Here is a 12,398-nt window from a genome sequence, read left to right on the forward strand (position 1 = left end):
GTTATCATACTTTTGAGCGGCGGCCATCTTGGATTTGAAAAATGATCACTTAATCGCTCTCTGCACCCTCGAGAACCTAGGATACGATATCCATAATGTAGTTACCATACTTTTGAGAGGCGGCCATCTTCGATTTGAAAAATGATCACAAAATCGTTCTCTGCACCCTCGAGAACCTAGGATACGATATCCATAATGTAGTTATCATACTTTTGAGAGGCGGCCATCTTCGATTTGAAAAATGATCACAAAATCGTTCTCTGCACCCTGGAGAACCTCGGACCCATAATGTAGTTATAATAATTTTGATTGGCGGCCATCTCGTATTTTTAAAATGATCCCAAAATTGTTTTCTGCACCCTCGAAAACCTCGGACACGCTATCCGTATTGCTTAAATAATAATTTAGTGCGGCGGCCGTCTTGGATTTGAAAAATGATCACAAAATCGTTCTCTGCACCCTCGAGAACCTCGGATACGAATCCCATAATTTAGTTATCATACTTTTGAGCGGAACCAAATCGTTCTCTACACCCTCGAGAACCTCGGATACGATACCCATAATGTAGTTATCATACTTTTGAGCGGCGGCCATCTTGGATTTGAAAAATGATCACAAAATCGTTCTGTGCACTCTCGAGAACCTCTGATACGATACCAATAATGTAGTTATCTCTTATTTTGAGCGGTGGCCATGTCGGATTTAAAAATGATCCCAAAATTGTTTTCTGCACCCTCAAAAACCTCGGACACGATATCCATATTGCTGAAAACATAATTTTGTGCGGCGGCAATCTTGGATTTGTAAAATGATCCCAAAATTATTTTCTGCACCCTCGAGAACCTCTGATACGATACCCATAATGTACTTATCATATTTTTTAAGCCGCGGCAATCTTGGATTTGAAAAATGATCACATTTCTGCTCCCTCGAAAACCTCGGATACGATACCCATAATGAAGTTATCATACTTTTGAGCGGCGGCCATCTTGGATTTGAAAAATGGTCACAAAATCGTTCTCTGCAAACTCGAGAACCTAGGATACGATACCCATAATCTAGTTATCATACATTTGAGCGGCGGCCATCTTGGATTTGAAAAATGATCACAAAATCGCTCGCTGCACCCTCGAGAACCTCGGATACGATACCCATAATGTATTTATCATAATTTTGAGCGGCGGCCATCTTGGATTTAAAAAATGATCACAAAATCGCTCTGTGCACTCTCGAGAACCTCGGATACGATACCCATAATGTAGTTATCTCTTATTTTGAGCGGTGGCCATGTCGGATTTATAAATGATCCCAAAATTGTTTTCTGCACCCTCAAAAACCTCGGACACGATATCCATATTGCTGAAAACATAATTGTTTGCGGCAGCCCTCTTGGATTTCAAAAATGATCACAGAATTTTTCTCTGCATCCTCGAGAACCTCCGACACGATATCAATATTGCTAAAATCATAATTTTGTGCGGCGGCCATCTTGGATTCGAAATATTATTACCAAATCGTTCTCTGCACCCTCGAGAAACTCGTGTACGATATCCATATTGCTGAAATCATAATTTTGTGCGGCGGCCATCTTGGATTTGAAAAATGATCACATAATCGTTCTCAGCACCCTCGAGAACCTCGGATACGATATCCATAATGTAGTTATCATACTTTTGAGCGGCGGCCATCTTCGATTTGAAAAATGATCACAAAATCGTTCTCTGCACCCTCGAGAACCTAGGATACGATACCCATAATGTAGTTATCATAATTTTGATTGGCGGCCATCTCGGATTTTTAAAATGATCCCAAAATTGTTTTCTGCACCCTCGAGAACCTCGGACACGCTATCCGTATTGCTAAAATAATAATTTTGTGCGGCGGCCATCTTGGATTTGAAAAATTATCACCAAATCATTCTCTGCACCCTCGAAAAACTAGTGTACGATATCCATATTGCTGAAATCATAATTTTGTGCAGCGGCCATCTTGGATTTGAAAAATGATCACAGAATCGTTCTCTGCACCCTCGAGAACCTCGGATACGAAACCCATAATTTAGTTATCATAATTTGAGCGGCACCAAATCGTTCTCTACACCCTCAAGAACCTCGGATACGATACCCATAATGAAGTTATCATACTTTTGAGCGGCGGCCATCTTGGATTTGAAAAATGATCACAAAATCGTTCTCAGCACCCTCGAGAACCTCTGATACGATACCCATAATGTAGTTATCATATTTTTTAGCCGCGGCCATCTTGGATTTGAAAAATGATCACATTTCTGCTCCCTCGAGAACCTCTGATACGATACCAATAATGTAGTTATCTCTTATTTTGAGCGGTGGCCATGTCGGATTTAAAAATGATCCCAAAATTGTTTTCTGCACCCTCAAAAACCTCGGACACGATATCCATATTGCTGAAAACATAATTGTTTGCGGCAGCCCTCTTGGATTTCAAAAATGATCACAGAATTGTTCTCTGCATCCTCGAGAACCTCGGACACGATATCAATATTGCTAAAATCATAATTTTGTGCGGCGACCATCTTGGATTCGAAATATTATCACCAAATCGTTCTGTGCACCCTCGAGAAACTCGTGTACGATATCCATATTGCTGAAATCATAATTTTGTGCGGCGGCCATCTTGGATTTGAAAAATGGTCACAAAATCGTTCTCAGCATCCTCGAGAACCTCGGATACGATATCCATAATGTAGTTATCATACTCTTGAGCGGCGGCCATCCTCGATTTGAAAAATGATCACAAAATCGTTCTCAGCACCCTCGAGAACCTCGGATACGATACCCATAATGTAGTTATCATAATTTCGAGCGGCGGCCATCTTGGATTTCAAAAATGATAACAAAATCGTTCTCTGCACCCTCGAGAACCTCGGACACGATATCCATATTGCTGAAAACATAATTTTGTGCGGCGGCAATCTTGGATTTGTAAAATGATCCTAAAATTATTTTTTGCACCATCGAGAACCTCTGATACGATACCCATGATGTACTTATCATATTTTTTAAGCCGCGACCATCTTGGATTTGAAAAATGATCACATTTCTGCTCCCTCGAAAACCTGGGATACGATACCCATAATGAAGTTATAATACTTTTGAGCGGCGGCCGTCTTGGATTTGAAAAATGATCACAAAATCGCTCTCTGCACCCTCGAGAACCTCGGATACGATACCCATAATCTAGTTATCATATATTGAGCGGCGGCCATCTTGGATTTGAAAAATGATCACAAAATCGCTCTCTGCACCCTCGAGAACCTCGGATACGATACCCATAATGAAGTTATCATACTTTTGAGCGGCGGCCATCTTGGATTTGAAAAATGATCACAAAATCGTTCTCAGCACCCTCGAGAACCTCGGACACGATATCCATATTGCTGAAAACATAATTGTTTGCGGCAGCCCTCTTGGATTTCAAAAATGATCACAGAATTGTTCTCTGCACCCTCGAGAACCTCGGACACGATATCCATATTGCTAAAATAATAATTTTGTGCGGCGGCCATCTTGGATTTGAAAAATGATCACCAAATCGTTCTATACACCCTCAAGAACCTCGGATACGATACCCATAATGTAGTTATCATTCTTTTGAGCGGCGGCCATCTTGGATTTGAAAAATGATCACCAAATCGTTCTCTACACCCTCGAGAACCTAGTATACGATACCCATAATCTTGTTAACATACTTTTGAGCGGCGGCCATCTTGGATTTGAAAAATGATCACTTAATCGCTCTCTGCACCCTCGAGAACCTAGGATACGATATCCATAATGTAGTTACCATACTTTTGAGAGGCGGCCATCTTCGATTTGAAAAATGATCACAAAATCGTTCTCTGCACCCTCGAGAACCTAGGATACGATATCCATAATGTAGTTATCATACTTTTGAGAGGCGGCCATCTTCGATTTGAAAAATGATCACAAAATCGTTCTCTGCACCCTGGAGAACCTCGGACCCATAATGTAGTTATAATAATTTTGATTGGCGGCCATCTCGGATTTTTAAAATGATCCCAAAATTGTTTTCTGCACCCTCGAAAACCTCGGACACGCTATCCGTATTGCTTAAATAATAATTTAGTGCGGCGGCCGTCTTGGATTTGAAAAATGATCACAAAATCGTTCTCTGCACCCTCGAGAACCTCGGATACGAATCCCATAATTTAGTTATCATACTTTTGAGCGGAACCAAATCGTTCTCTACACCCTCGAGAACCTCGGATACGATACCCATAATGTAGTTATCATACTTTTGAGCGGCGGCCATCTTGGATTTGAAAAATGATCACAAAATCGTTCTGTGCACTCTCGAGAACCTCTGATACGATACCAATAATGTAGTTATCTCTTATTTTGAGCGGTGGCCATGTCGGATTTAAAAATGATCCCAAAATTGTTTTCTGCACCCTCAAAAACCTCGGACACGATATCCATATTGCTGAAAACATAATTTTGTGCGGCGGCAATCTTGGATTTGAAAAATGATCACATTTCTGCTCCCTCGAAAACCTCGGATACGATACCCATAATGAAGTTATCATACTTTTGAGCGGCGGCCATCTTGGATTTGAAAAATGGTCACAAAATCGTTCTCTGCAAACTCGAGAACCTAGGATACGATACCCATAATCTAGTTATCATACATTTGAGCGGCGGCCATCTTGGATTTGAAAAATGATCACAAAATCGCTCGCTGCACCCTCGAGAACCTCGGATACGATACCCATAATGTATTTATCATAATTTTGAGCGGCGGCCATCTTGGATTTAAAAAATGATCACAAAATCGTTCTGTGCACTCTCGAGAACCTCGGATACGATACCCATAATGTAGTTATCTCTTATTTTGAGCGGTGGCCATGTCGGATATATAAATGATCCCAAAATTGTTTTCTGCACCCTCAAAAACCTCGGACACGATATCCATATTGCTGAAAACATAATTGTTTGCGGCAGCCCTCTTGGATTCCAAAAATGATCACAGAATTTTTCTCTGCATCCTCGAGAACCTCCGACACGATATCTATATTGCTAAAATCATAATTTTGTGCGGCGGCCATCTTGGATTCGAAATATTATTACCAAATCGTTCTCTGCACCCTCGAGAAACTCGTGTACGATATCCATATTGCTGAAATCATAATTTTGTGCGGCGGCCATCTTGGATTTGAAAAATGATCACATAATCGTTCTCAGCACCCTCGAGAACCTCGGATACGATATCCATAATGTAGTTATCATACTTTTGAGCGGCGGCCATCTTCGATTTGGAAAATGATCACAAAATCGTTCTCTGCACCCTCGAGAACCTAGGATACGATACCCATAATGTAGTTATCATAATTTTGATTGGCGGCCATCTCGGATTTTTAAAATGATCCCAAAATTGTTTTCTGCACCCTCGAGAACCTCGGACACGCTATCCGTATTGCTAAAATAATAATTTTGTGCGGCGGCCATCTTGGATTTGAAAAATTATCACCAAATCATTCTCTGCACCCTCGAAAAACTAGTGTACGATATCCATATTGCTGAAATCATAATTTTGTGCGGCGGCCATCTTGGATTTGAAAAATGATCACAGAATCGTTCTCTGCACCCTCGAGAACCTCGGATACGAAACCCATAATTTAGTTATCATAATTTGAGCGGCACCAAATCGTTCTCTACACCCTCAAGAACCTCGGATACGATACCCATAATGAAGTTATCATACTTTTGAGCGGCGGCCATCTTGGATTTGAAAAATGATCACAAAATCGTTCTCAGCACCCTCGAGAACCTCTGATACGATACCCATAATGTAGTTATCATATTTTTTAGCCGCGGCCATCTTGGATTTGAAAAATGATCACATTTCTGCTCCCTCGAGAACCACTGATACGCTACCAATACTGTAGTTATCTCTTATTTTGAGCGGTGGCCATGTCGGATTTAAAAATGATCCCAAAATTGTTTTCTGCACCCTCAAAAACCTCGGACACGATATCCATATTGCTGAAAACATAATTGTTTGCGGCAGCCCTCTTGGATTTCAAAAATGATCACAGAATTGTTCTCTGCATCCTCGAGAACCTCGGACACGATATCAATATTGCTAAAATCATAATTTTGTGCGGCGGCCATCTTGGATTCGAAATATTATCACCAAATCGTTCTGTGCACCCTCGAGAAACTCGTGTACGATATCCATATTGCTGAAATCATAATTTTGTGCGGCGGCCATCTTGGATTTGAAAAATGGTCACAAAATCGTTCTCAGCATCCTCGAGAACCTCGGATACGATATCCATAATGTAGTTATCATACTCTTGAGCGGCGGCCATCCTCGATTTGAAAAATGATCACAAAATCGTTCTCAGCACCCTCGAGAACCTCGGATACGATACCCATAATGTAGTTATCATAATTTCGAGCGGCGGCCATCTTGGATTTCAAAAATGATAACAAAATCGTTCTCTGCACCCTCGAGAACCTCGGACACGATATCCATATTGCTGAAAACATAATTTTGTGCGGCGGCAATCTTGGATTTGTAAAATGATCCTAAAATTATTTTTTGCACCATCGAGAACCTCTGATACGATACCCATGATGTACTTATCATATTTTTTAAGCCGCGACCATCTTGGATTTGAAAAATGATCACATTTCTGCTCCCTCGAAAACCTGGGATACGATACCCATAATGAAGTTATAATACTTTTGAGCGGCGGCCGTCTTGGATTTGAAAAATGATCACAAAATCGCTCTCTGCACCCTCGAGAACCTCGGATACGATACCCATAATCTAGTTATCATATATTGAGCGGCGGCCATCTTGGATTTGAAAAATGATCACAAAATCGCTCTCTGCACCCTCGAGAACCTCGGATACGATACCCATAATGAAGTTATCATACTTTTGAGCGGCGGCCATCTTGGATTTGAAAATTGATCACAAAATCGTTCTCAGCACCCTCGAGAACCTCGGACACGATATCCATATTGCTGAAAACATAATTGTTTGCGGCAGCCCTCTTGGATTTCAAAAATGATCACAGAATTGTTCTCTGCACCCTCGAGAACCTCGGACACGATATCCATATTGCTAAAATAATAATTTTGTGCGGCGGCCATCTTGGATTTGAAAAATGATCACCAAATCGTTCTATACACCCTCAAGAACCTCGGATACGATACCCATAATGTAGTTATCATTCTTTTGAGCGGCGGCCATCTTGGATTTGAAAAATGATCACCAAATCGTTCTCTACACCCTCAAGAACCTCGGATACGATACCCATAATGAAGTTATCATACTTTTGAGCGGCTGCCAACTTGGATTTGAAAAATGATCACAAAATCGTTCTCAGCACCCTCGAGAACCTCTGATAAAATACCCATAATGTAGTTATCATATTTTTTAGCCGCGGCCAACTTGGATTTGAAAAATGATCACATTTCTGCTCCCTCGAAAACCTCTGATACGATACCAATAATGTAGTTATCTCTTATTTTGAGCGGTGGCCATGTCGGATTTAAAAATGATCCCAAAATTGTTTTCTGCACCCTCAAAAACCTCGGACACGATATCCATATTGCTGAAAACATAATTGTTTGCGGCAGCCCTCTTGGATTTCAAAAATGATCACAGAATTGTTCTCTGCATCCTCGAGAACCTCGGACACGATATCAATATTGCTAAAATCATAATTTTGTGCGGCGGCCATCTTGGATTCGAAATATTATCACCAAATCGTTCTGTGCACCCTCGAGAAACTCGTGTACGATATCCATATTGCTGAAATCATAATTTTGTGCGGCGGCCATCTTGGATTTGAAAAATGGTCACAAAATCGTTCTCAGCACCCTCGAGAACGTCGGATACGATATCCATAATGTAGTTATCATACTTTTGAGCGGCGGCCATCTTCGATTTGAAAAATGATCACAAAATCGTTCTCTGCACCCTCGAGAACCTCGGATACGATACCCATAATGTAGTTATCATACTTTTGATCGGCGGCCATCTTGGATTTGAAAAATGATCACCAAATCGTTCTATACACCCTCAAGAACCTCGGATACGATACCCATAATGTAGTTATCATTCTTTTGAGCGGCGGCCATCTTGGATTTGAAAAATGATCACCAAATCGTTCTCTACACCCTCGAGAACCTAGTATACGATACCCATAATCTTGTTAACATTCTTTTGAGCGGCGGCCATCTTGGATTTGAAAAATGATCACTTAATCGCTCTCTGCACCCTCGAGAACCTAGGATACGATATCCATAATGTAGTTACCATACTTTTGAGAGGCGGCCATCTTCGATTTGAAAAATGATCACAAAATCGTTCTCTGCACCCTCGAGAACCTAGGATACGATATCCATAATGTAGTTATCATACTTTTGAGAGGCGGCCATCTTCGATTTGAAAAATGATCACAAAATCGTTCTCTGCACCCTGGAGAACCTCGGACCCATAATGTAGTTATAATAATTTTGATTGGCGGCCATCTCGGATTTTTAAAATGATCCCAAAATTGTTTTCTGCACCCTCGAAAACCTCGGACACGCTATCCGTATTGCTTAAATAATAATTTAGTGCGGCGGCCGTCTTGGATTTGAAAAATGATCACAAAATCGTTCTCTGCACCCTCGAGAACCTCGGATACGAATCCCATAATTTAGTTATCATACTTTTGAGCGGAACCAAATCGTTCTCTACACCCTCGAGAACCTCGGATACGATACCCATAATGTAGTTATCATACTTTTGAGCGGCGGCCATCTTGGATTTGAAAAATGATCACAAAATCGTTCTGTGCACTCTCGAGAACCTCTGATACGATACCAATAATGTAGTTATCTCTTATTTTGAGCGGTGGCCATGTCGGATTTAAAAATGATCCCAAAATTGTTTTCTGCACCCTCAAAAACCTCGGACACGATATCCATATTGCTGAAAACATAATTTTGTGCGGCGGCAATCTTGGATTTGTAAAATGATCCCAAAATTATTTTCTGCACCCTCGAGAACCTCTGATACGATACCGATAATGTACTTATCATATTTTTTAAGCCGCGGCAATCTTGGATTTGAAAAATGATCACATTTCTGCTCCCTCGAAAACCTCAGATACGATACCCATAATGAAGTTATCATACTTTTGAGCGGCGGCCATCTTGGATTTGAAAAATGGTCACAAAATCGTTCTCTGCAAACTCGAGAACCTAGGATACGATACCCATAATCTAGTTATCATACATTTGAGCGGCGGCCATCTTGGATTTGAAAAATGATCACAAAATCGCTCGCTGCACCCTCGAGAACCTCGGATACGATACCCATAATGTATTTATCATAATTTTGAGCGGCGGCCATCTTGGATTTAAAAAATGATCACAAAATCGTTCTGTGCACTCTCGAGAACCTCGGATACGATACCCATAATGTAGTTATCTCTTATTTTGAGCGGTGGCCATGTCGGATTTATAAATGATCCCAAAATTGTTTTCTGCACCCTCAAAAACCTCGGACACGATATCCATATTGCTGAAAACATAATTGTTTGCGGCAGCCCTCTTGGATTTCAAAAATGATCACAGAATTTTTCTCTGCATCCTCGAGAACCTCCGACACGATATCAATATTGCTAAAATCATAATTTTGTGCGGCTGCCATCTTGGATTCGAAATATTATTACCAAATCGTTCTCTGCACCCTCGAGAAACTAGTGTACGATATCCATATTGCTGAAATCATAATTTTGTGCGGCGGCCATCTTGGATTTGAAAAATGATCACATAATCGTTCTCAGCACCCTCGAGAACCTCGGATACGATATCCATAATGTAGTTATCATACTTTTGAGCGGCGGCCATCTTCGATTTGGAAAATGATCACAAAATCGTTCTCTGCACCCTCGAGAACCTAGGATACGATACCCATAATGTAGTTATCATAATTTTGATTGGCGGCCATCTCGGATTTTTAAAATGATCCCAAAATTGTTTTCTGCACCCTCGAGAACCTCGGACACGCTATCCGTATTGCTAAAATAATAATTTTGTGCGGCGGCCATCTTGGATTTGAAAAATTATCACCAAATCATTCTCTGCACCCTCGAAAAACTAGTGTACGATATCCATATTGCTGAAATCATAATTTTGTGCGGCGGCCATCTTGGATTTGAAAAATGATCACAGAATCGTTCTCTGCACCCTCGAGAACCTCGGATACGAAACCCATAATTTAGTTATCATAATTTGAGCGGCACCAAATCGTTCTCTACACCCTCAAGAACCTCGGATACGATACCCATAATGTAGTTATCATATTTTTTAGCCGCGGCCATCTTGGATTTGAAAAATGATCACATTTCTGCTCCCTCGAGAACCTCTGATACGCTACCAATACTGTAGTTATCTCTTATTTTGAGCGATGGCCATGTCGGAATTAAAAATGATCCCAAAATTGTTTTCTGCACCCTCAAAAACCTCGGACACGATATCCATATTGCTGAAAACATAATTGTTTGCGGCAGCCCTCTTGGATTTCAAAAATGATCACAGAATTGTTCTCTGCATCCTCGAGAACCTCGGACACGATATCAATATTGCTAAAATCATAATTTTGTGCGGCGGCCATCTTGGATTCGAAATATTATCACCAAATCGTTCTGTGCACCCTCGAGAAACTCGTGTACGATATCCATATTGCTGAAATCATAATTTTGTGCGGCGGCCATCTTGGATTTGAAAAATGGTCACAAAATCGTTCTCAGCATCCTCGAGAACCTCGGATACGATATCCATAATGTAGTTATCATACTCTTGAGCGGCGGCCATCCTCGATTTGAAAAATGATCACAAAATCGTTCTCAGCACCCTCGAGAACCTCGGATACGATACCCATAATGTAGTTATCATAATTTCGAGCGGCGGCCATCTTGGATTTAAAAAATGATAACAAAATCGTTCTCTGCACCCTCGAGAACCTCGGACACGATATCCATATTGCTGAAAACATAATTTTGTGCGGCGGCAATCTTGGATTTGTAAAATGATCCTAAAATTATTTTTTGCACCATCGAGAACCTCTGATACGATACCCATGATGTACTTATCATATTTTTTAAGCCGCGACCATCTTGGCTTTGAAAAATGATCACATTTCTGCTCCCTCGAAAACCTGGGATACGATACCCATAATGAAGTTATAATACTTTTGAGCGGCGGCCGTCTTGGATTTGAAAAATGAACACAAAATCGCTCTCTGCACCCTCGAGAACCTCGGATACGATACCCATAATCTAGTTATCATATATTGAGCGGCGGCCATCTTGGATTTGAAAAATGATCACAAAATCGCTCTCTGCACCCTCGAGAACCTCGGATACGATACCCATAATGAAGTTATCATACTTTTGAGCGGCGGCCATCTTGGATTTGAAAAATGATCACAAAATCGTTCTCAGCACCCTCGAGAACCTCGGATACGATACCCATAATGTAGTTATCTCTTATTTTGAGCGGTGGCTCATGTCAGATTTATAAATGATCCCAAAATTGTTTTCTGCACCCTCAAAAACCTCGGACACGATATCCATATTGCTGAAAACATAATTGTTTGCGGCAGCCCTCTTGGATTTCAAAAATGATCACAGAATTGTTCTCTGCACCCTCGAGAACCTCGGACACGATATCCATATTGCTAAAATAATAATTTTGTGCGGCGGCCATCTTGGATTTGAAAAATGATCACCAAATCGTTCTATACACCCTCAAGAACCTCGGATACGATACCCATAATGTAGTTATCATTCTTTTGAGCGGCGGCCATCTTGGATTTGAAAAATGATCACCAAATCGTTCTCTACACCCTCAAGAACCTCGGATACGATACCCATAATGAAGTTATCATACTTTTGAGCGGCTGCCATCTTCGATTTGAAAAATGATCACAAAATCGTTCTCAGCACCCTCGAGAACCTCTGATACGATACCCATAATGTAGTTATCATATTTTTTAGCCGCGGCCAACTTGGATTTGAAAAATGATCACATTTCTGCTCCCTCGAAAACCTCTGATAAGATACCAATAATGTAGTTATCTCTTATTTTGAGCGGTGGCCATGTCGGATTTAAAAATGATCCCAAAATTGTTTTCTGCACCCTCAAAAACCTCGGACACGATATCCATATTGCTGAAAACATAATTGTTTGCGGCAGCCCTCTTGGATTTCAAAAATGATCACAGAATTGTTCTCTGCATCCTCGAGAACCTCGGACACGATATCAATATTGCTAAAATCATAATTTTGTGCGGCGGCCATCTTGGATTCGAAATATTATCACCAA

The sequence above is a fragment of the Leptidea sinapis genome, chromosome 33 (assembly GCF_905404315.1).
Source record: "Leptidea sinapis chromosome 33, ilLepSina1.1, whole genome shotgun sequence".
NCBI classification, from domain to species: domain Eukaryota; kingdom Metazoa; phylum Arthropoda; class Insecta; order Lepidoptera; family Pieridae; genus Leptidea; species Leptidea sinapis.